Source organism: Poecilia latipinna, unplaced genomic scaffold (genome assembly GCF_001443285.1).
Source record: "Poecilia latipinna isolate Pla-1442-1.1 unplaced genomic scaffold, P_latipinna-1.0 Scaffold668, whole genome shotgun sequence".
In the NCBI taxonomy this organism is placed as follows: Eukaryota; Metazoa; Chordata; class Actinopteri; order Cyprinodontiformes; family Poeciliidae; genus Poecilia; species Poecilia latipinna.
The window spans coordinates 84,229-109,730 of NW_015113284.1; the positions used below are offsets into that span (position 1 = coordinate 84,229).

The following is a 25,502-nucleotide window of genomic DNA, read 5'->3' on the forward strand; positions in this document are numbered from 1 at the left end:
CTGTTCCTCCAGAATTGATGCAGATGTGTTGAGAAGAAAAACTTAACTACAATTTTTATCAGTACAAAAGTGGTACATTTAACTCTCTGATCTTCCTCAGACATGCCACAGGCAGAAGTTTTGCAAGGTCACTCGTGCCGGTATTGTGTGGTATTCACCGAGCCTCTAATTCTTACTTTAATAACCAGCAGTTTGACGTCAGTTGAGTGAATGTTTTTTATGACGAGTCGGGACAGTTACAGCTTGTTTTTATGACACCCTGATTGGTCATTGCCATAAAGCTGCAGCTTACACAGTGAGTGGAACAAGATGAAAGGTGCAGAAAGTAATTTCCTGTAACCAGCCAAAATAAAGTCTGACCAGCAGGAGTCAAAGAGAGGACATTTGTCATTACTGGAGTATCCACTGACCTTCACCGAGATTATTACGTCGAGCTAATATCCTGCAAGCCCCTGGACCTCCTTGCTGCTGAATCACCCCGGATCAATTATTCTAATATTTCTGTGGCAGTTTTGCTATTGATTTATGCATTTATGCAGAGTGCAGCATATCTTATTTAATAAAGGCTCTGCATTTAATTAAGTCCTTTCAGAGTCAGGAAGCACTTTGGCTACAAAAACCTCTTCCTTATCGATACATGTTCACATGTGACTGATGTTTAGGAATAACAAAAAATTTGTTTTATTACTTTCAGCACATGCAGACACATATTAAAGAGGTCACTTGATATTTGATGCACAGCGCTGTCAACATTAGTGGTCTGTCCATGTTGTCTGTTTTAACTATAACTCACTAATAGTATTAGATTTTCACAGCATGTTAACTTTAGGTAAAAATACCATGGCGTCACATTAGATGCGTCAAAGCAAATATGCTAACAAGATCTAGCTTAGTTAGAACAGCAGCATTTATTCCTACTGCTGCTAAAATGACAGATTATACAAAGTTGCATCTCTTACTTAATCCCTAAGGTTATATTGTCTGCCCACCCTAAGACCTTCAACTCTTCTGAGACAGCTTTTCACAAGGTTTAGTGATGTGTGTGTTCATTTTTTGACCACTCTAACATGAGTCTATTTACAAGGTGACGTTGGACAAGAAGGCCTGAGTCGCAGTCTCTGGTCCAAGTCATCCCAAAAGTCTTCTTTCGGGTTAAGGACAGGATTAGGATACACACTTCGCTACAACGAAGGGGTCGATCCATCCCAACAGAATCAAGTGTTAAAACTTCTTAAATACCAGATAAACATTCTTCAAGACTAAATTGAACACATTCTATCATCTGAAGTGAAGACATATCCTGCATGTAACATGGGGCAGAGAAAACTCACTGCTATATTTTTATGAAGTGGATGGAAATCTCTGCTATGGACTTGCCACCTGTCCAGGGTAAACCCGGCCTCTCGCCCGAATGCCAGCACCCCTCACTGCCCTCACTGGGGACAAAGTGTAAGAACATGGATGGAGGGAAATCCCTGGGTTCATATTTCCTCTTTAATCTAATTATATATTAAGGGAATCATACTGAGCCTTGGCATGGCCTGAGATCGCTGCAAATGAGTAGAGAAGAAATATTGAAAACATCGGCATAAAGGGAATAAAGGGAACTCAGTGAAATAAGGAGCAGCATGGGTGATCCCGGTTGTCCACCAGAAGAGTTTCGGTGAATTCCAATGAGAGTGCTGATTGCATTAGAAAATGTCCCCTATAGGTACAATTAGTGCTGCATAACGGCCCCCTGGAAGGTTCTTTGGCAAATATGGGAAATATCGATTCATTTTGCTCTTATATATTCACTTAATCTCTGGCCTGTCATGTTGAGAATACATCTCATTGTTATACTCCCCCGCCCCCCCGCTTGTCACGGCTCAGGCTTTGCTCTGTCACAGTTTTCTCAGTACATTCAGCATTGTGCTTCGGTGCGCTATTCTCCAGGGACGAGAGACATACAAAAATGGTAGAATGCAAGGAAAGCTAACCTAAGTGTATTTTAAGAAGCTGCAGCTGCCAGATGTACAGTAATCAATGGGACGTGAGGTTTTTTGGTGATACAATAACAGTGAAAGGTGCTGAAAGCCCCTTTTAGACCAGACTTTTGTTTCATTGTCTTTGCGCCCACAGATTGAGGGTTGGGATGAAGATAATCTGTAAATCACAGGACATTTTGACGGACATAGTCACATAGGTTGATGATGATGATGTGTCAATCCTCAAGGCAGCGCATGTCTTGAAACTTTTGTGTTTGACATCCAGCACACCTGAATCAAATCCCTGAATTACCTCCTCATGCACCCAAATTCTACAGAATCCATCTGATGACATAATTCAGGTACGTTGAAACCTGAATTATGTCATCAGCAGGTCATTAACTGTTGACAGAGGGGCCCACATAAAAGTTGAAGAACACTGGCCCTCCAGGACTGGAGTTGGACACTTTGAAAAAGTATCTGAGATGCAGGCGACTAAGAAAGTGAAATGTTTTGTTGTAAACAGTGTAATTTTGGGACAGATGCTCAAATGATTCTAGTCTTAAATATATATATATATAGAGAGAGAGATAAAAACGTGTAATGACCACAGTCAAAATAAAAACTTAAGAGGAATATTCAATTCGACTGAATTACCGCAGCCCTACGAGGTTTCTACTAAAGTGTGCACCATGAAGATTTTTAGGGAAGTATTTTTCAAATTCTTCTAATTTGAAAAATACCTCCCTAAGAGCATTTTATCAAATAGATAAAATGCTATTAAACTATTCTACAGGTTATAAAGAACCAATGTTTTATTCACCATAAACCAATATGTCGGATCATATCGTGTTCTTTGTCTTGTTTTTCCCCAGTCAAAAACTCGTTCAAGAGTTCCCCTCCTGTGAGGTTACACAAGGATAGGCTTTCAGTGGAGCTAATAACCAAATGTAGTAGCTCATATTTAATCAAAAACAAACTGCAATGGACAGTTGTGCTGTGTAGCAATGTCCGGTGCTGTTGAAAACCTTGGCAAACATCTACATCAAATAATCCAGTCAAAAAAAAAAAAAATCAAATATAAAACGTATCATGCCTGATCTACTTTTTTTCTTGCCTTTGTAGTATTTTAAGGGGATGAAACTTGGCAATATGGGAGCTTTGATAGGAGTTGCACAGTGACTGGATCCCTGATCAATGACAGCTAATGAACGCAGCGAGAGTTCTGCTCCGTTTGCCTCTCGACAGAGAGCTGACTTCTCTAGAGAGGTCCTGTTTTTTTTCCAGAAAGGCAAAGGAGCCTTCACTGAAACCAGCTGCCTGTGGGCTCAATTAACCATTATAGATTACTCATGTTGCAGATGAGAGGGGAGATACAAAATCAGCGGTGTGTTGACGCTGAAATACATGAGTGTACAAAAAGAAGTGCGTGAGTATACTGGAAAGTGGACATGAGACCGGATTGCAAGCGGTAGGAGCATATAAAAGATTTAAAAACCCTGCAAACTCAAAATAGGGTTATACCTAGCAGGATAAAGGATTCCTAGACTTACTGTATGTAGCATATTGACCTTTGCTTGTTTTAGCCTCCATATTTCAAATTCAAGGTAACTTATAGAAAACTGGCATACTACCGTGTTTGCCCCAGTACTTTGGATTAGGAACAGGAGACTGTGTTCTGAACCATCGAGGCATCACACTTCTCCGCCTTGCAGAGAAAGCATACTTACTAGGTGTCGGAAAGGAGGCTCTGACTCTCGTTGTCGAGGCTTAGATTCAGGAAGAGTTGTGTGATTTTCCTCATGGCCTTGGAGAACAAGCTCAGGGTCTTTGAAGACTTGGTGAGGGCATCATGGGACTTTGTCGGTCCAGTACAACATCGAAAGTCTTTTGACCGCGTTTCATTTGAGTGGTGTTGCAAGGCTACAAAATGCAGTTGATCTTTTTAACCCTCCTGCAGACTTAAGAGATGGGGGTCCATTGAATCCCATAAGCTTTATACCCTGTGCACTTTTTCAAGTTTTCTGTTTTTTGTGTGTGTGGTTTTGGAAACTGACGGTCTGACGGGACACCCTGGGCGCTAACCCCGCTGTCCGAATGCGACATCTGTTGCTTTCCTCCTGAGCGTCGCACTAAGACTGCGGGAGGCTCAAGAGCTATGTGATTTCTGTACAGTCAAATGTGTCCACAAATGTTTTTTTTTTTTTTTTTACATGATCATGAGATGTGGATCATGACCTAAAGTACAAGATCCCACATCTTGATCCAGAAATATGATCGGATGAAACAAGTATCTCCTGTACGGATGGACGGAACACATGCAGAAAGTCAATAGTTGTATTAAATCTCCAGCTTTAATGATAGCATTCACTGTTATTATTGTTATATGAAGTTGCGTTGTCTAACATTGCTCTCTCAAGCAGTCTACTCTGTGCCTCTGGATGAAAAGGACATTTCATGAAAACTTGTCAAATCCATGTGTGATTGTTGCTTTGTCAACGTAAAATAAAAAAGTGAGTTTTCTCTTGGGTGTTAAAAACTTTTCACATCAAGCACTATATACCTGGCAGACAGGTTGAAGTCTTATTAGTTAGAAGCTAATATCAGCATATTGTTTACAAAGCTGTGGCCTATCAAAGAGGATTTGTTCCACACAGGAAAATTTAAAGTTGGCAAAAAAAAACAAACAACAAAAAAAAACCTAACCACTGAGCAGCCTCCCCACTGTGATGGGAATATGCAGAACATATTGCCCAGAACTTTCATGGTTAGCTTCCTGAAGTCTGCAAGCATCGTAGCGTGGTCATGAAACTTGGAGAGAAATTTGCACACATGCAGATGGAGCAAGCTGCAATGGCCATATTTCTACATGCATGCTCTGCGCCTCAGAGCTTCTTCATTAACTTAAGAGGAAGAAGCATCACAATAAAAAAAATAAAAACATGGCACTATTTCTTTAACAATCTGGTGCTCAGAGCGGCTGATTGTTAGAAAGTGAATTAGGACTGAAAGTTTTTTTTGTGCTGCACACAACTGAGATGTAGCAAATTAATCTATTTTTGTACGGCACTTTTTATACAGACAAGTGTAATAAAGAATCCTTTGTAGAGGTGGTGGAGGTAGAAAAAGCATTCAGATGATTAAAGCAAGCTAACAAAGAAGACGATAAACTGAGGAAACTGGCAATGTAATAAAACACTTGCTAAAATGGCTAATTAACAAAATTCAGTAACATTATAAATATTCAAATCTCAGCGGTCAGCAGAATCAAAAGCTACACTTTGGTTTAGTAAAACCAGCCGTGAAGGTTCGTTCTGATCCATATTACACCCAAATTTATGAAAGACTCTACATCTTGATTTAAAAGAACTCAGTGTTTCAGCATCTTTGCAGTTTCCTCTAAGTTTGTTCCAGATTTGTGGTGCATCGAATCTGATCGGTGCGTCTCCATGTTTGGTTCTGATTCTGGGGTTGCAGAGTAGACTGTAACTATTAGGTCTGAAAGGTTAATAAAACAACAACAACAGCAGATCTTTAATGTATTTTAGAGTTTACATGAGGTTTTAATTGATTAAGAACATGCTATCCTAAAAGTTTTCCAACACTCAACTGGTTCATTAGTTAAAAGGAACTCATTTTGTTCTCATTTGCTAAAATGACCTGTGCATTCACTTGAACACACTCCATTTAGTTTGTGCAGTCTGCTAATAAGAGCGTGGCGAGGCAGTGGCTGTAATCTAATAACACAGAAGTATTTTTAATTGAACAACAGCTTTAATACGCAGACTTGGTGCAAATCAGAAAAGGTGCTCTCAGGAACCCCAAGCCCTGCGAATCGTGTGTTGGTGTCGGGCTGAACTGCGCCTCTGGCTGAGCGTTAACTCTTTGACTGAACTCCTCAAAGTCACTTGCTCTCGCTCATTTCATCTTAAAAGGTGACACTCACCTTCACGCCGCAACTGGGAGCAAATCCATCACAACACAGGTGGGAGACGTCTGCTACGCCGTCCTGTGTGACTCTAAATATTCATCCAGATTAACACGCTGACAAAATAAGGCCCGTAAGGTAAGTGATTGACTTGCCTGAAGAGGTGGACGGCATCCCAATATGTGCGCTGAACAAACAGGGGAGTCTTTCTTCTCTCATCCCGCTATCTTCCTTCAGGTACCGAGTCACCTCGCCTTTGGGGTTTACCACAGGAGTCTCTTCAAATGATCCTCTAGTCTAAAGTGAAAAATCAAGATTAATGCACTTCCACGTCCCACCCAGGCTCAGAGGGGGGCGAAGGAGGGAGAGAGGGGATCTCATAATTAACACCAGGGGGGCTGCAGAGTGTTTTTTAGAGAGAGGCTGGGCCATACCATGTAGGGGGGGAAAAAAAAAAAAAAACAGATCAAGGGGTATGATTTTTTTTTTTCTTTTGTGTGTGCGTGATACATGCCGCTGCTTTCGAATAACACTGTGGCAACAGAATGAACTGTCAGACGCCTCACTCTGGCTTAGTGTTATTGGGATAAAGTGGAAAGGCCTGTAGCGGGAGCTGCTGCATTACTCCATCATTCAAGCGGTGATCATTGTTATGTGTTGTGACCTATGTGAATTATCACTGCTCAGGACTCTTCCTTCTGTTTCTTTTCTTTTTTTTTTCTCCCGCAGAGACCTGCTCCTGCAGAGTCTACATATTTCAACAGTGTTTCCTGTTTCCAGTAACTGTCTGCCACATCCTCTCTCATGTTCCTGTACAATATCAACCCAAGGCACAAAACATGCGGGAGCGGCTACATTACAGGCTTCAGCAAACAAAGAGGCATATAGAAAACTTGCCAAAACACAAACTTAGATGTGTTTTGTTGGGATTTTATGACCGACACAGAACAGGGACGGACGCGTGTGGGTGGGGAAAAAGAATGCATACATTTTTTGCGAATACAAATGAAAAGGTGTGGCGCGTATCACCGTTCACTGCACTAACAGCTGCAAGGCTTTTCGTGTATCTGCTGTATCTATAAGTTTCACACACAAAGAGACAGAAGCCGTTTGCCCTTTCTGCTTTGTACACTTCTCAAACTTATTCAAATTGGATGGAGAGATTATCAAGGTTATTGTAGCTTTTTTTTTTTTTGTTGCATTCTTCCATAAAAGCAGAACTTGCTGGCTTACATCACTGAGCCGTTTTCTCGACAGATTCTCCCACCTGAGCTGCGGATCCTTGTAGCTCCTCTTGAGTTACCATGAGAATCTGTCGTTATAACTTGACAAACTGTGAGACGATTTCGCAAGGTACTCTGTGTGTACCTGTTTTAAAGCCAAAAATCCCTAGTCACCCCTGTTCCGGTTACATTTTCCTCCTAATGAGCGAGACTTTCGCCGCCGTTTAAAGCGGTGTTTGATCCATAGTTTCTCCGGCTTCCAAAACATCTTTTAAAGGTTTTTTTTGTTCTTTGGACTTCCGCTGTATATTTTCTCATTATCAGTCCTGTATTTGACCAATACTCAAGTGACGAACCAATTATATCGCTGCAAGCCTGCCCCAAATTCTAGCAGGCATTTTGTTGTGGATTCTTTTAATAAATGTATGAAAAATAATGCAGTTTGCAGCTCAGTAGTAGTATTTTTAAGGGCTTTGTTGAAAAGTTGTCATACAGTAGATTATCAACTAAAGGTTCATGCGTCTCTTCTGCCCTGTGCCAGGTCATTACTGAATGTTATCCCCCTATTTGTTAAAAAATAAAACTCTTCAGTAAAGGATCTCTGGGTCCTTAGAAGCAAATTATGAAACCGTTTGGATTAGATTAACAATTTTCTGCAGTGTTGTACACCATGGAGATTTGATAAATTGCAACATTTTACAGTATTTTTTTTTTGTATGTTTACAATTGATTTGCCCAATAAAAAAATAAATAAATAAATACAAACTACAGTTTTATATGATTTTTTTGGGTTGGTCCTGATCCCACCTGGCATCGGCTCATAAGCGTCAGACTGGGCTCCCTGTTGTTTGGATCATACATATCGTGCATTTCTGTTTTTGACTGGAGAAAGAGAGCTGGAGCGGTTGCAGCTTTTCTTGTGCCAGGATCTTATAAAAGCACCATCATCATACAGTTTAGTGTCAGTCTTGAGTGAAGACCACCCTCTAATGTGAGTGACTGCAGCTGCTTTGGGGCTTCGCTGCCTCGACGGTTCATTTGGAGTTCATAGCCACTGCCACTCAGGACACATACATGGATTTAGAAATAGATTTCTGGAGCCTTTCCAGAAGTTTCCCATTGGACATTTAAGATGGAGAATTTGAAAATATTTCGCATCGGAAATATATTCTTTATAATTAAGGGAACTTATAGAAAGTTATTGGAATTTATCGGGCAGAAACGAGTACGTTTTTGTTTTACCAAATGCAGTATGTTGTGTATTTGGTCTTGTATCTTGCGTCAGGTATTTGTTGTATGTCTTTTGCTGCCATCTTGGCCAGGTCACACTTGGAAAAGTTTTTTTTTTTTAATCTCAATGAATTGTTTGTTCCCGCTAAATAAAGGATATATACAACTGAAAATAGCACATCCTAGTAACACAAAGTCAGTTATTGCTAAAATTCTGACAATTTTACAAAATCACTTGATTGAACCATGAAGTGAAATACTTCTCGTCGGTAAAGCCTCTCTCCCAACACCTTAGTTAGCAAATCTGGACAATCGATCTGAACATTTCTTTCTCCATTAAGGAAATCAGACTCCCTAATGGGAGGTTTCAAAACAACTATGATGGCATTGTTTATATTGGAGGTGTCACTTATGAATAGTAATGTCTAACGTTGGTGATATGTAAACATCTCCCCTGCTAGTTTAATGCCAATGGGACCGTGGAGCACCACCGTTTGCTTGGTGCATTTCCATGCGTGGTTGAGCCTAATAACAATTGCCTATTATATTTCTTCCCACGCTGATGAGTCTAACCACTGTTTAAATATATTCCACACCTCTCTATTCGTGTCCTGCTGGACCCTTGGGATCCTGTTTTCATTGCAGGCTTGTAAAGGTATCTGCTTAAATGTAAATGTATCCTTAAAGGCAGAGCTTGTGTATCCTCTGCAAGCGGTGCGCATTATACTTTGTAATTATCCATTGTGTGCAGAGAAACTGCCGTGATGTGTTTTTCATCATCAGGTAATCCTCTCCTAAGTATCACTAAAGTTTAGCGGCTTCCTCATTATGCTGACTTCGTCTTCAAGGTTATTCCCAGTCATTTGCTTTCTCAGAGCGATGCCTGGCATCGGGCTTTGATAGTTGCTCCGATTGTTGTTGTTGTTTCTGTCAAAGTCAAAAACTATGGCTGCGGAGGTGGGGATTTTTTTTTTACAAGTACACTTTGCTTTAAGCCGAGCTAGACAACTGGTGGAGGTAAAAAAATAAATAATTTTCATTTCGATGTAAATGAGGACAGACTGTGGTTTTTAACGCTTTGTTAGATTAAACCCATTGCACCGTTCTTGTAACCAGCCTCCTATATCCTTAGTAAATTAGCCCGCAATCCGGTTTACCTGCACTAAATGGATCTGTCCATCAGCTTGTCTCCGAGTTGTTAGGGCAGAGGTTTCGTTGTTTCTGCCGTGACTGCTTTGGCTCCTCCTGACTGAGAGAAGCTGATTGTTGGAAATGTTGGAAGGGATTTTATTCTTTGAGTCCTTTCGCCTGGAAGAGTTATTTTAGACGACTCCAAATAGCTCTGCACCTCTGTGAAAGTGCAGGGTTTTTTTGTTTTTTATTATTTCCATTTTTCACCTCTGACCCTCTCTCACTCAACCATTCCACTTTGAAACACTCTTACTTAGCGATCTCTCGAGGGACATTGAGGGATTTGAATGTGACGAACAATGCATGTGTGAGAATTGCGTTGTATTCATTTGGGTGATGGATAAGATGGCAGGTCGGATTGCATCCTGACAGGGAGCAAATGGAAGCCTGAGTGCATTTTTTTTCTTCTTTCTTTAAGAATCTCCGTTTAGCAGATATTATTTTCTGGCAGCTTTTGTAATTTGCAGAGATTTCCATTGTTTGCAACGGCAGACTCTCTAACTGCGTCAGTTTTTGTTTTGACATTTTCAAGCAGTTAGCAGTGCCTGTAGGGTTTTCATTCAGAATTACAGCGCATCGCACCGGCTCTCATGTGTAAAATATAATAAAGGGATGATAATTAGTGTCAGTTATGTGCTATGAACAGCTTCCTGACCGAACTATAACTGGAATGGATTATGAAACGAGTTCTTAAAAGGTGAGACAAGACAAGAACAAGACAAAGGAATGAGGACGAGTGTAGACAGCTGACATCCGAACGGAACACAAACAGATATTCCCTCCATCCCAAGTCAGAGATTATTACTTCCTCTCAGATTACACACAGTATGTGCAATATCTGGAAACTGAAATGAATCGCCTCCCTGATGACCGGTTGGACCGTTATCATTTAAAACTGGTTTCAATAATGTTAAACTTCCGAGCCTATAGCTGTAGCTGTAGCTAAGCTATGTTGCCTTTAAAAGCTTCAAGTAGGGGGACGTCATGTGTGACACAATTAAATTCCACCCGAGTTAATTCAAACTGTTTAATGATGCAAGGAGAACAATTTCTTTCTCAGTGGGGTGGTCCGCATGGGCTACGAGGAAGGAGCAGTTCAGAGAGACACGCAGAGAGGATGTCTTGATTTAAAGAGATGTGTTGGTTGTTGGGGTGTTGTAGATGGTAATTTCATGATGGTAAATGTGTGTGGAGTGTATTTGTTCAAATTATTTCACACACCAATCAGGCATAGCATTATAACATGCCTAAGAGTGTCGCTCCCTCTTTTGCTGTGCCGGATCCCTGAGTGTGTGCTGTGATTTCTGGCACCAACGTGCCAGCAGCAGATGTCTTAACTCCTGTAAGCTGTGGTGTGGCTCCTCTATGGATTGGATCTCTTTTTTTTCCTGTGCAGATGCTGGATTGGGTTGAGATCTGGGGGAATCTGGAGGCCAGGTGCACATCTTAAGCTTACTTTCATGCACTTCAAACCATTGCTCAACCAGTTTTAGCTTGGGGCAATACCCTGTTGAGAGAGCGCACAGCCATCAGAGAATACTGTCTTAATGAGGCAGGTGGTCCATGTCAAAGTCACAAAATGACATAACTATGGATAATAAGACCCAAGGGTCTCTAGGACATCGTCCAAAGCATCACACTACCTCAATCAGTTTGCCTTTTTTCTGCAATGCACTTGTACTATTTTTGTTTTTCCTCAGGTTGCGTTATCCTGCTGAAAGAAGTCTCTGCATTCAGGGAATTACCTTTATCATCATCACAACATTAACTTCTTAAACATCCTGAGCCACAGTAGCTCATCTGTAGGGTCGGACCACATGGGGCGGCCTTCGCTCATCATGTGACTCATGGGGCTTTTGGGGTTTACTGAGGCATCGTCGCTGTTTTCCCCATCGCTCCCTCCTCGAACAACTTGAGCTGCAGTTTCCTCTGACCTAGCCATCTTGCCGTTACAGTTGCCCTTGTCATACTTGCCTTTCTTACCTTTAAGACATCAACTTTGAGGATAAAATGTCTACTTGCTGCTTAATATATGCCATCCATTAATAGGTGTCATGGCTCAAAGATAATCAGTGTTATTCACTGCAGACCGACCTCACCGCAGGGGTGAGTGGTCGTAATCTGATGCTTCATCAGTGTATGTGGCTGCAATCTCTACTGCAGATACGTTTTTTTTCCCCTACATAATAGGTTAGATTTGCTTTTTTTACTCAGGTTTCTTTCTTCATGTCCTTTGCTATAAAGAACCCAAACTTATCTGTGTTTTGTTTTTTTTGTGTGCGTGTCTCTTTTCAGAAGTCGAGGCCAGACAGTCGGGGTGGAAGAAGGAGGAGATGAGTCTGGCGGGTAATCCCAGTCCACCTATCCATCAACCTGGAGACTGTTTCCAGCATCCCCTGCAGAATGTCAAAGCCTCGCTGAGCAGAAGATGAGTCCATCATCTCCTTTCTTAGGTTTTCCCTCGAGTTCCCACCCAAACACATAAACACATCATGTGCCATTAGTTTCTATTGCCTTCCTTTCATTCTCTCGACGGAGACGCGCAACGGCGGGTAAACGCAGTTGAATGAGTCGTGTTGCCTGCGACACGAAGAGCGGCGGGCGCTTTTGAAAACGACAGGATGTGACAGGATCCTTTGTCTGTCACTGACATCACTCTGCATGCGTCGCGATGGGGCGTGTGCCAGAGATCTGCTGTCTAATAGGAAGTGAGACACTTAAAGAGATGACCCTGCTTCAGTTGCCAGAGAGAGAGAGAGAGCGAGCGAGCAAGCCCGGCTCTCCTATTACGCCGCAACTTGCTAATTAGCGTCTGTCGCTGGAGTAACTTGTACCTGTCAGTGTGCGCCGCTCTCCTATATTCAGTAAGTCGAGGCAATTGAAAGTGAACGCCAGCGAAGCTCCAACAAACTGCAAATGGCGGATGTGAAACACTCTGATCCCTCTCCCTGACCCGACAGCTTTTACATGTAAGAAATTGTTTTTAATGAAGAAAGACAATCTCGGCTAGTTTCTAGAGCTGACGCCGAATGTTTTATCTCTTCCGGCCTGCGGGGTGTACATTTTTTTTTTTATTGCATCCTTTTGAAGTACTTAAGCGAGTCCCAGTGCCATATGCCTATGTATGAATACCAAAGCCATTTGTTTGAAATAATGAAAAAAAAAAAAACCCAGTGCCTATTTACATTAAAGAGACATGGTGAAACTGTCGGCTCATTGGTAGTTATTGGTTTTGTTCTTGGGTGGGGACTCTCGATCTTCATTCAGCTGGAACAAGGTCGAGTTTATTACAGACGCTTCTTCCCTTCCACCGCAGGATTAGCCAGGCTGTTCAAATTCACCCTTCCACATTCCATTAGGTGATTTATCCGCCAACTACACTCCATAATGAGCAAAGCGTGAATTACGGTCAAAGTAATATAAATATTTCATTTACATGCAGATCAACTCTGACATGCTGAATTGTTCCCAGTTAGCCGCAGTCCTATTTTGGGGCTAATCTCTCTCTGTTTGCAGATGCTCAGTCATTGCAAACATTTTACTCGTTTTGAATAATGGATTTTCTCTGCGAATGTTTGTTGCTGTCATATGCTGAATAGCTACCTTGCATCAAGTCTGACTACAGTAACCATTACTGAAATACCTCTCAGCCTCCACACACACACACACACACACGCGCGCATTCACACATAACACGTCTTTCTATCTTCACAAGGACTTTACATTGACTTCCAGTCATTTTTTATTAATTTCTATAGCCTTACACTGACCTTTACCGTAAACCTACCCAATACCAGTACATCCCTAACCCTAACCCTAAACTCAACTCACACAAACAGCAATTCTTCCTGTAGGGCCCAGGATTTGGGCCCCATAAGGAGAAGCGGATCCTCATAACATAGCATTTCTTGGAGATAGGGGCCTTGCAAGGTGAGGAATGCTAAAACACATACAGACACGCTCACAAAACACTCACTGTCCTCTGTTTAAGCTGTGTGAGAGTGTTGATCAAACCCCAGGTTGTGCCCAAACATCCAGATCTCTCTGTACAGTCGTCCTTGACCTTGGTCTGTGTCCTCACGCCCCAGACGCCTGCGTGAAATTAAATTACAGATTAGTGGCTCCAGGCCCAAAGAGGGGTTTATTTGGTTGGCTCTTCTCTGAGAAGCGCTCATTTTCTCATTCAGGAATTGGGAAGGGGTGAAATGCAGTGGGAATTAAGGAAGAAAGTGCCAGTCTTGGAAGATATTTTCGTATTCTGTGAGCGAGGGATGCCCAAATACTGAAATCTCTGCAAAGACTTCTAAATCTCATAGGAAGAGGGGATAGATGCCCAGTGGAAATAGGTTTTTCAGTTGTATAAACTGGTGCTTGGAAGCCAAAATAACACTTGTCTGTATTTGTGTAGAAATATTCTCTCGTCAAAAAGGACAAGACTGAAAAGAAGCACAATTTTTTTTTCAGCCCCTGAATGTGGAGTCTGGAAATTAAAAGTCATTCTCATGAGACAAAAGAAGAAAACGGCAGGCCGTCTTTAATTTAGAAGTCTGTCAAGCCTTTCGCAATCCCTAATTCCAAATTGCATTCACCTTGCATAGCATTCAAACACAAGTGACCCGCTCAGTTGGCAGTGAAAAGGGGTCTGGTGCTACTACATCACAAACAGTGACTTAGGCTTTAGATTTTCTTTTCCAAAAATGTGTTTTTTTTCCCTTTAAAAAACAACAAAAAAACACTTTCAGAAACAAAAGGAAGCAGTTTTTAAACCGTTTACCTTTCATTGTGTTCAAGCTTGTAGCTCACAATATTTATATTTATTTCCATGTCAAGAATCAAGAACAATATGAACAAATCATACAGAAACAAAGTTGCAGCTAAGGAAGCAGCCAAAAACAATAATAAGAGTTTGTTTGAGGCACCAATGGTGTTAGCTGTTTTTTTATTCAAAACACTAAAAATCTGACATCGTTTAAATGTTGAAATGTTTGTCCCACTCCTGTTCTTCTCTGATGTTCACCATTTTTGATTTTCTTTTAATTGTTATGACTGTCTAGGGGTGGCCAGACTCTAACATGTATGCAGGTCTCACTCTTTTGAACATAATCAGCCTTTTAAGTTTGAAACTGAACTACAGTATATGAGATTTTCGGAGGACACTCCCAGTCATATAGCTCAAACCTGGTTGAAGTTAGTATTCTCACAATAAAATGTTAAAAAGACACCTAATATTACATACTAAATAGAGGACAGAAAATTGTGTGGTAACATTTGTTATTTACCATATATGGTAGTGCCTTTCTGATTAAGAGGGCATGGTTCAAATATTTACATTTCTGTGTGAAAAGTGCCTTTAACTGCTTTGAAAAATCTATTGTAATTTAGTTGTCATACTTTTTTTTTGGCTTTATTAGTATTTTAGGAAGTAACATATGAAGATGTCAGGGCTTTAATTTCTATATAAATTGTCAATACACCTGGGTTTGAAGTTGCAGATGCCATGGTGGGGATGAGCATATAACTTTTGAAACAAACATAGATGCTTTCCAGGAGTTGTGATGTTTGCAGGTCCGTGTCTTTTCAAACTTTATTTGGACGTAAAATGTTCTCGAGCGTCAAATAACCAGACACAGATGCAAATAATTACAGATGCATGGCATAACTCCAAGAACAGTTGATGGGAAAACATTCACAAACAGAAACCAGAATAAAAATAACACCAGTTCTTGATGTTGTTTAAACTGACTTTTTTGTTTTTTCGTCAAAACTGGTTTTATGAAGCATATAAAACAAGTTCACAGTCACACAGTTTATTTTTCCCCAAAAGTTTTCCTTTCTTTTTTTTTAATATATAATTTACCACAATCTGCCTCACACTGTAGTCCAAAGATACAGGATATTAATCATAGCACACGCACTGCCATGCTGCATTTAACTTGACGCAGACAGAAGCCCTCATTAAAGTCGTTGGTCGAATTAGGACAGCTTTGCTCTTTAAATTTTAGTACGCGATGATGCCCTGATTAAAAATTTTTTTTTTCCTCGAATTTTATTTAGTACACACTCAACAATGTGACAGACTTTTACTACTTCATAAACAATATCTGATCAAAATGGAGGAGACAAATGCCAAGTTCTTCTCTGTGTGGATTTACACCTGGCCTGCATTCAGCTCGCAATGGACCACCTGAGGTCAGTGGCTCTCTGGCCAACTAGTCTGGAAAGAGAGATTAGTTTGTTTCAGTTTAATAAAAAGACTGATCCACATCAGAGACAGCTTGCGAATGCAATTACGCAGATGGTAGTAAAGAAAACCAGCCCCTGGACCAGGATTGAAGACCGCTGTGCAGTTGGTTAACAAGAGGAAATACAGAGCTAATCTATCACAACTTATCAAGATGCATGTAAATAAATAGCCGTGGCTGCTGTAGCTGGTGGGTCAGCTACTTGGAGCATAGGTGCAGCAACCACCAGCGGTTCAGCTCACCGTCTGTATCGTTATTTTGTTCTGGAAAAGGAAAAATATTTTTTTTCTGTCAGAGGTTTATGACTTTGTTCTTAATGCTGTGGAGACAAAAAAGACCAAGGAGTGGGAGTGGATTTGCATGAAATGCATTTTTTCAAGCCAATATTACTCATATAAACCTCTGCTGCAATGCTAACTATGAGCTCTTAATTGAACTGCTCACCAGAGCTTTTCTTTTCAATATTTTAAATAAAAATCCCCAAATGGGCAAACTTTGAGAATAATTTGTAGTTTCGTTCCACAGAAAACTCTACGAACAGGTGAATACGTGGACTCTGAACCGCAAATGTTTCGCAGCGCGTTTTGGCTGGACCAATCATCTGCCACCTGGAAAAAATCATTGGAGTTACGGTGTGGTTACACGCACACAAGAGTTAATACAATACTGTTGTGATTAGGAGAGAGAACATTCACGCCAGACATTGAACTGCTGACAATATCTCGCTGTTTTATTCGCCTCACCAATCCCAGCAGCTGTAACACACAGTGGTCTACATGCACCTCAGAGCCAATGGGAGAGCAGCTGCTCGTCTGATTGCTTTTGTCATTCATAGACTGGACTTGATTTCCTCGGAGGTTCCCAAAATTGTCCATTGAAATCTCGGCAGCTGTATTTTAAGAACAAATGTCACACGAGCCACAACTCTAGAAGACACTGTCACGGATGATGCATACAGATCACGACCAATACCTCTGCTTTGTGCTGATACAGATTTATACACAGCTATGACAATACACAGATCTGCTGTGGGACACGTGACAAGTGAAAGCCATCAGAATGCCGCCAGGCAGCATCTCACTGCAAGCGTACTTTGAATGTAAAGACTTACTATGTTCTTTGGATGAGTACAAAGACGTCAACAACCTTGCTAGCACTCGGCTAGCTTTTTCTGTAGAATCAGTAATTCCAATCGAACAGAAAAACATCGACCCAAAATAATAATCCATTGGCAAACAAGAAACTGAAGTGTGATCAACTTTTTACTCAAGTGATTTTCAAGAGAGTGTAATTGTCGACTCTAGTTCATGCAATAAGTCATTAAAAAATCAAAAATCAAATTAGAAAAACATAACTTCCTTACAGCAAAACCTTCAAAATCAACATTTCAGCAGCGATAGCTTGGAGAAATAACCAAACTAATAACATTCTTTAACCAGTGTTCTTGGGAGTCTAGTCTAGGTGACTCATTAGAGCGGCTGGTGTAAATAATCTCTTTTTTTTGATAGGTTTCAACGGCTTTAATTCTTAGGACATATTTCTTCAATGAGACAGTTTCTTAACCTCTAAATGAGACTAAAATATCTGAAGCAAAGGTCTCGAACCCCATCCTTTCAACTTTTAGAGGCATTCGCCCCTTATCCAACACAACTGAATCATATGAACAGTTCATCTGTGGAACTGAATGAATGAATGGAGATGAGGGAATTCAGTCATTTGATTCAGGTCATTTTATCTAAACCCAGGTGTGTGTTATTTAAGAGTGCAAAGTTAGGGAAAACTGTTGGGCTTTACATGATTGGTTGACACGCATTGCGTTATTGTACCTTACAATAAGCAAGGTTTGGGTGCTTTTTAATTATGTGTTGAGTGGGTGCAGACTCTGGAAAATATCTATTTCACTAATACAAAAACAAATTCACTAACAACTTTAGACCTTTTGCAATTATTTCTCTTGTCACGAAGCACTTTTGCCTCACTTCTGGGTCTCGCTTTTTAATTGGTGGGTAACTAGAAACCACGTTTTGCATATAAAACAAGTTAAGGAGTAAACTTTCCTAGTGCTAAACTATTTATTCTAAGCACCTAATTAGTCTGCAGGGTACAATAGTTTAGATAACTTAATGCTTTTTACAAAATCTCCCTAATTGAGTCCTCATGGAACATCTAACTAACATAACAGGTAACGTCTTTCTTGTTACGTTTTTGACTTATCGAAGTGTGAGACCTGATACTGATCTGTATGCTCTGTCACTGACAAGTTTATATGCTAAGACCGATTAATTTAACCGTAAATAATTTTTTAATTATACATATATCACTATGTGTTGTATAGTACTCTAAACGGGTCTTACCGGTACGCTCCTGTTGAGACGCTTCATGATTGGTACCGCAAATTCAAGTGAAACTTGTGATGCTGTTTAATGTCACTGCTCTGGCTTTTTCCTCCCTCTTCCCCCCACAGTGTGCTCTGCTTGCTCACAAAAACATTTTCATCTAATGGTCCCATGAACAGTCAGTTATCGCTTGTTATCTGGCCCTGTACTGCACCACTTTGATCCTTCTGCTCTCTATTTTTTTGGGTAATGATGACCCATAAAAACAGTTTGTTGAACATGATTCATCCACAGTCCTTTGGTAGAAATGTTGAGTCTCACGTGATATTTATTTTTTTGTCTATATACTATCAGTTTTGTGGTAATTATGTGAGATTTAAAGTAACATGAGTGTTGGTGGGTGTCGTACCATCTGGTTACATTTTGCAGAGCATTTCATAATTCCACCGACTTAATCAGTGCTTATTAAATATAATCTTAGACCAATACTGTATTATTTTCTATGGGTTTGACGAAATATTAAAAACTGACAAAGACTCCACAGATAATCAGAAAACAACACCTTCTTGATTAATAGCAACTAACAACTAACATTTCTAACAGTTGTACATTGGAGTAAAAGGAAAAACATGAAAAATATGTTTTAAAAGTAAAATTTATATTATGTGCCTAAATATGCAAGTTGTTGGAACTAAACTGAAAAAAAAAAACAATCATAAAGGTCAATTAAATTATAAAACATGAAGTAAAGATTTCCTTTTTCACATTAATTGGTGCATTTTAAGTGTATTTATTTATTTATTGGGCCATTTATATATTTTTGCTTTTTATTTAGAATTATGCTAGTTTTGGCCCTCCATACTGGAGGACCATATATTTTACAATAAATGAATAGAAATAACTGTCCATTATATGCCAAAAAGTGATTTTGGCAAAAAAAAGGGAAAAAAAATTACTAACTTTTTTTTTTCTTGTAAAAAGATAACATAGGCACAAAAAAATTCCCTTTTTTCCAAAAAATGACTTCGGCCATTTTTAAGTGACAACTGATTTAACTCTCTGGATGTGACTAGTAAAAAAAAAAAATAAATGTTGAAATCACAAAACAAAGAATGTGCTCATTAGAATCTTACTAATATGTGATAAATCACATTACTCATTTCAAGGTTATTTCCATGTGGAAATTCTAGTGTACGACTTGACTTGAACGCACCGTGGACGTGTCGGTAAAAAGTTGTGCAGCTGGTGGCGAAACACATTTAGGCCAGTGAACCGCTGCTGGACACAACACATGCACTGGCGACGGATCTGATGAGTTCAAGAAACAAACAGATGGCTGTGAGCTCCAACTCCAGTGGCATCCGGGATTCACATGCCATCGGAGTTCGTTTTTAAACATTGACCACTAACCCAGCACAATGCAGCCTTAATAATTAAAAGAAAAAAAGAGAAAGAAATTAATCCAAACGCTTTCATCGCCTTCTCTGAATTGCAAGCAGCTTTACCGGGTATGAGATGTTGGCGTGGGGGGATTTATCAGCGTCGGAAAATGAATGTTTCAAATGCGGGGGCAGACATGCTGGGCTGCAATAAGGAGAAAAAGACAATTGAGATGCTAAGCATGTAAGCCTCCAACGAAATTTTCAAGAATATCAGCTCTGACTATGTACAAAGAATTACTTTGTTGGGGTTTTTACACAGCTGCAGCCGTCAAATCTGAGATTAAAAAGACAACAAGTTCTTAGGCAAGGGATGGAGGATAGGATAGGATCAAGGGCTGAATCAGCATTCTACCAAGCTTTCATCAAGAAGAAGGAGATAAGCCTAAGGGAAGAGTTCTTAATGTATTTTGGATGTGCTTGACACTATTAAGCCTACACAAGTTACGCAGGAGAGTCCAAGGATTTCTGAAAACAGTTGTGCTGCTGCTCTTTCAGAGCCCCTTAACATGAGATTAAGACGCCCTACGCTCTCCGGGATCTCTGCTTGAACGACGCAGGATGACAGCAAATTTGGAAGACCTGATTTGAGTCAGGTCCTGCTATTAGCACTCAGTGCAGGTTTTCATCCATCCTGTGACATGACACAGGAATCCCATCTGAACTTTAATGTTTCTCAGGAACTTACCTGAGTGCCTTATATACCCAAGAGGCTTGCTATTTATGTCAAATCGCTTAAAGCTGCACAATTCTCCAAGCTCGCATGTGCAAGAGTGTAGCTACGCAGACATTTTTGTTGATCACGCTGAGCTAAATGTAAGTTGTTGTTTTTTTGAGTCATCCAACATTTACAGCAAGTTTCACATTAAACCCTCATCATCTTCATCACTTAATACAATACGAAGGTTCTGTTTGAGAGCATCGCACATGAAGAGCACAATCCCCAAGTTCCCTCATCTGCACAATTTGGGGATGTTTGTTGCCACCTATATATATATATATATATGCTGCTGAATTCGCGAGGTATAGAAAGAATCCTCATTCTATTTTTCATTGTTGACCCCAGTCCACTGTGTATCTTGTTATAAACAGAGCCAGGAATTATATAACATATATGTTAGAAAACAGATTGATAGCTACATTATTATATAAAATTATATTGTTGTCTATGCAATTTTTTTTTTCAAAGTTTTTCTCCTGTTTTCAAAGACAACATTGGCTTCAAGATAAAATACATATTCATTTATGTAAATGAATCTGAATATTTTATCATATGGGAACAAGTCATGCAATAAGAAAAACTAATTCAACATTAAGACTGTTTAGCTTGTTGAGACAATAACTCCCTTTGTTTCAGCTCATTTTTAGTGCGTCTGACAAAGACCTTGATGCAACTAAATATTTACCTTCATGTCTAATTTACATTACATAATTTTTTGTTGTTGAATAATGTTTACTTCTAGGAATCACTGCTGCTTATTTCCCAAGAGCTTGAGCATTAAAATAAATAAATAAATAAAATAAAAAACAGCCTACTAAACATAGTGGGGCATGTCATCAAAACTCAGTGATTTGCCAAATAAATGAGTCGCAGCAACATGGCCTTGACACCAGCATGCAATTTCGTCTTGCTATTGCCCGCGCTGATCAGTAAAATTGCACCATACCTGCAGTGATGCATCTGGCTCTTGACGGTAGCTGTGAAGGAAAGGTCAGCAGCTTGTGGTTTATTTTCGAGTTGCAACATCAAAGATGTGCAGTCGTGATTGATACGAGTGTGGGAGCTACACCTTGTGAACACGGAGAGCAAAGGCCCTTGATTTGGGATCATATGTGCTCCAACAGACCGGGAGATCCTTGATGATAACAATCAAAGTCGATCGAGGCAGAGGACCAACGACAAAGAAGAAAAGACCTTGCGCTGTCATATAAAAAGAGATTCATCTGTGTGCATTCATTATTTGATGACTAAATGAAACCCGGTGCCAAGTTGGAGGATTCACTTTACTGCAGGTTATATGTCTCACTTCAGAGACATTTGTTTTGTCTATAAAGCATATTTAAAAACCTAACAACGTAGCTTTGGCAGTAACCCGCTATCACACAGGATATGTTGTTCTTAAAGCTGCTTTGAACAAAAGCAACATCTCTTGTTGAAAGGTTTTGTAGCATACACTCAGTTAAATCCAGACATTTACAGAAACTATACCACCAAAAGTCTTCGCTCATCTGCTTTCATATATATATTAATAAGTTAAATCCAGTAGTTTTAACCTTTGAAATGTGTTCTGATGTTGGCCAAGCCTTTGCAGTTCATTGAGTTAAGCTGCAGTACAGGCAAATTCACACAACATTCAAAGCTGACTGAACTGTTCTGGTACTTAACCTGAAATTGTGCCCTTTGGTCAGATGAGGAAAAAAAAAAAAAGACAAACAATATACTTCTCAAACATGAAGCAATCAATAAACACAAAATTACCTCTTGTCTGTTGTGAAGTATAAACTTTTCCAAATGCCCTGGTAGTCAAATTCTTGTGTGGGACGTCATAAACTCTGTCAAATACCTGGGGATTTTTAAATATGAATCTGCAGCAACTGAAAAATTATCCTAATCATATGGCCAAATCACACTGACCTTGCCTGACATAAACACAGCCATGTTCCATAGCCATCACATCCTAAGTCCCAATATTTAAATGATCCACAGTGATTAGGCAAAGAGGAATACTAAGGATTCTTCTTTATATTTCAAACTAGTTAATTAATACAGGAGAGGACTCATGTTGGCGAAAGGAGTTTGAACGAAGCATTGAAACTAGTTACCTAAAACTGTGAAATACTGTCATATATTAACAAAATAAAAAAAATTTAAAGTTTGAATTTAGTGAGATTATGTGACTGCAATAAACACAATCTATTTTATTTATTTTTTAACAACTGATGCTAGCAAACAACATTTCTTGTACCATCATTGAAGTTTAATTATATTAGCTACTTCATGCTGGTGGGGGAAAAAGTTGCTTTTAATCCAAATTGGCTCTTCCACCTTTGGGTAAAATAAATTGTGCCATATATGAAAAAATAAAATAAAATCGCATTAGTTATAGCTCTAGATTGCTGTGGATGCATTGCAAAACCCTGTTTAAAAATTTGGTTTTCTTCCTCCAACAAAAAGCGAAATGCGTTCTGCCGCAGCGAAGGAATCCGCGATGCAAATGACTGTTCTCTCGCTGCAGCGGAAGCAGCAGGAGGCATTCTGCCACCACAAAAACCCTCTGAGCGTAGGTTGGGGCACAGCTGCGTTTCATCCATCGCACTGTAAGCATGATCATGAAAAATGTATCCATGTGTTAACTTTTTGTTAGATGAACAAGTAAGATCTGGTATAATTAAGAAAATGTATTTTATTTTATTTTTTTCTAAATCTGTGCTGTCAAACAACTGACACCGATTTTACATTTCAGTCAAATCTGACTCTCCAGCAATGACACCTCGGTAGAAAAATACTGGTGAGAGTCATTGTCTCCTTGTGTCAGAAGGATGCTGCATTTAGTCGCTTAAGGCTTTCAAAACATTGATTCTAAGAAATCAAGCTGAGAAATAGTTCTTCAAAAATAACAGTTTAAATATCTTCAAAAACTGCTGCAGATAAAAAAAAAGCATTGATGTCATTCCTCCTCCTTTCGCCCTAAGAGCAAAACCTTTGATGCAAAAAGCTAGAAGATCAAAATGTCATCACTGCATCAGCAGCTTCTTGCGTGAACGTTTAAGGTCAGAGATTGATTGCACACCTGACCTGGATTTTAAGATTGGACCTGAAAGATTTTGTTCAAGTTTAGCATTGGAAGAAAAAAAAAAACAAAAAAAAAAAAAAACAGAAGTTTGCCAAAGACCTTTAAGAAATGGGTCGGGTCTAACTAAATAATTTTAGCGAGCTCTTCGTCACAGGAGAAGCAAGAAATATTTGGTGCAGAACAAAGACTGAGGAAAACCTGATTGTTTGGAGGCTGTTTCACAAACTCAAAGCTTGGCAATTTGAAACCACAGACTCAATAAGTGGTGCTGTGTTGCGTCTGAGTGCTAGAGGAAAATGTTGGATCCTATGTCGAAAACATGGGAGTTTAGCCAGAAACAAAGCTGTCAAGAAACAAAGCTGTGAGCATAGATAATTTTTCTCACAGGGAGATAACAAGCTTGTGAGGGTTTCGCCACAGAGGAATATTTCTGATTCAGAGAGAACCCACTGTTTTCTGGTTGAAAAATGTTAGAAGTCCACAATTGCTGTGCAATTTTACCTCAGTTAACTTCCACAAAACCAGAAGCTACTTTCTTAAAATTTAGAGATAATTTTCTAGGTAAGATTACTTGAACCTAAAGGAAAAATGTTTAAGAATAACTGGTACTTTTTCCCTGAAAATGTTTAGGAAAGTACTTATTAAGTTTCAATAAAGACTCAGAAAAGTACCTGGAAATGTGCTTAAAATGTTTTGAGCCTTTCCTGAAATGAGGTAACTGAGGTCTGTAAAAATGAACTGTAAGTTCTACGAAAGCTTTGTGTTAGCTAAATGAAAGAACGTTCACTTCAGCTCCCAGAAAGCAGCTGATAAGTTCTGAAAAAGTTTCAAATCTCAGTTGAAGTAAAGTTTATAACATAGCGCCACTGGATCAACGACGAAGACGAGGCTCAATGCAATGCAAATATGTTCCTCCTACCTCTGAATAAACTACCCCGCGTTTATTATTTCTTGTCAGCTACTTTACGCTGCAACTAAGGTCAACGCATAACAACAACCGCTGTCGGTAAACACTTCTATTCCCCACGTGTGTGTTCATGTACAGCATAAGACCTAAATTATATTTGCCTCCAAGTTATTCTGCTTTATGTCCCCTTTGGACCCGAGGGTTAAAATAAAACTCGTATACCGAGCACACCGAGGACTGAGGAGCGAACACATAATGACACACTCACGGTTGGCCAAACCACGGTGGCGTATTTGATTTTCCTCAGAAATTTGATTTAATATCTCATTAGGTGTAATAAGGATGAAGTGCTATCATGCTATGTTTTACTCCCTTCCCAAAACAACTCCCTCAAAGGTGCTGAAGAGGGGAAGTCTTGGGAAAACAAAAAAGACCGCGCGGCGTCGGCGGAGGCTTATTTTAGCAACAGGAAACACGTGCGCTTTTGTCAGACTCGTTCGGTTGTGCCGGGCAAGGCCGGGCCTAATTAAAGTGTTCTGCTCTGCGGAGTCCCATGCCGGTCCTGGGCGTGCAGACGCTCCCTTATTCTTTCCATCCATCACATCTACTGTAATTACTTTTGTTTACAGTGGAGGAAACGGCAGCTGTCTGATTAGAAGTTATTGAGGAGATAACTCACAGGTAATTTTGAAACGGCGCTCAGCTTTTTTTCTCTCCAGGATGCAGATGAATCATTTCCTGTGTGTGGCGTGGGGAGGGGCAGGACGACGGCGAGGAGGACGCTCCCGGAGAATGACCCCGACAAATTACCGAGGGGCTGTCGGATCTCTGAGCCGTTTTTCCTCTGGAGTTTTTTCTTCTTCTTCTTCTTCTCCTTCTTCTTCTTCCTCTCAGCTTTTCTCCTTGGCGTTGATAGGTTTTCTATTACTGAGGCAGAAATGAAGAGTTTGCAAAACAGTGTAATTAGCTGGAGTCTTCATTGAAGTATGAAGAATTATTACGATTTATTTATTTATTTATTTATTTATTCCAAAGAGCAGTTTGTGTTTCCAGTTATTTTTCTGGAATTGACATATTCCAGAAAAATCTGCCTGATAGAGGCACAAAAATAAATAAATAAATAAATAAAATCTTGCCCAATAACCAATCGTGACCCAGCAGCACAGAGTGACTCCATTTCAGCATGCCATAATTGATAATGTTTTATTTTATTCTCTTTTTTTAATAATTTGCACCTCATGTCCA

General features: G+C 39.8%; 1 protein-coding gene and 1 long non-coding RNA gene across 5 annotated transcripts in view; one reads left to right on the forward strand and one right to left on the reverse strand.

Annotated features, from left to right (window-relative positions):
* cd276 (CD276 molecule) overlaps positions 1–12,749 on the forward strand; it is an 85,907-nt gene extending 73,158 nt beyond the window's left edge. For all 4 annotated transcript variants that reach the window (XM_015044323.1, XM_015044321.1, XM_015044320.1 and 1 more), the window contains one exon: positions 11,835–12,749. The gene's annotated coding sequence lies outside the window, so the exon portion shown is untranslated. The remainder of the gene's footprint in view (positions 1–11,834) is intronic.
* LOC106954644 (uncharacterized) lies at positions 1–25,116 on the reverse strand. Its single transcript, XR_001426393.1, has 3 exons — positions 24,937–25,116; positions 5,914–6,192; positions 1–2,869 (listed from the first exon to the last, which is right to left on the reverse strand). It is a non-coding gene; the product is annotated as an uncharacterized LOC106954644 (long non-coding RNA).
* Positions 25,117–25,502: the final 386 nt, after the last annotated feature.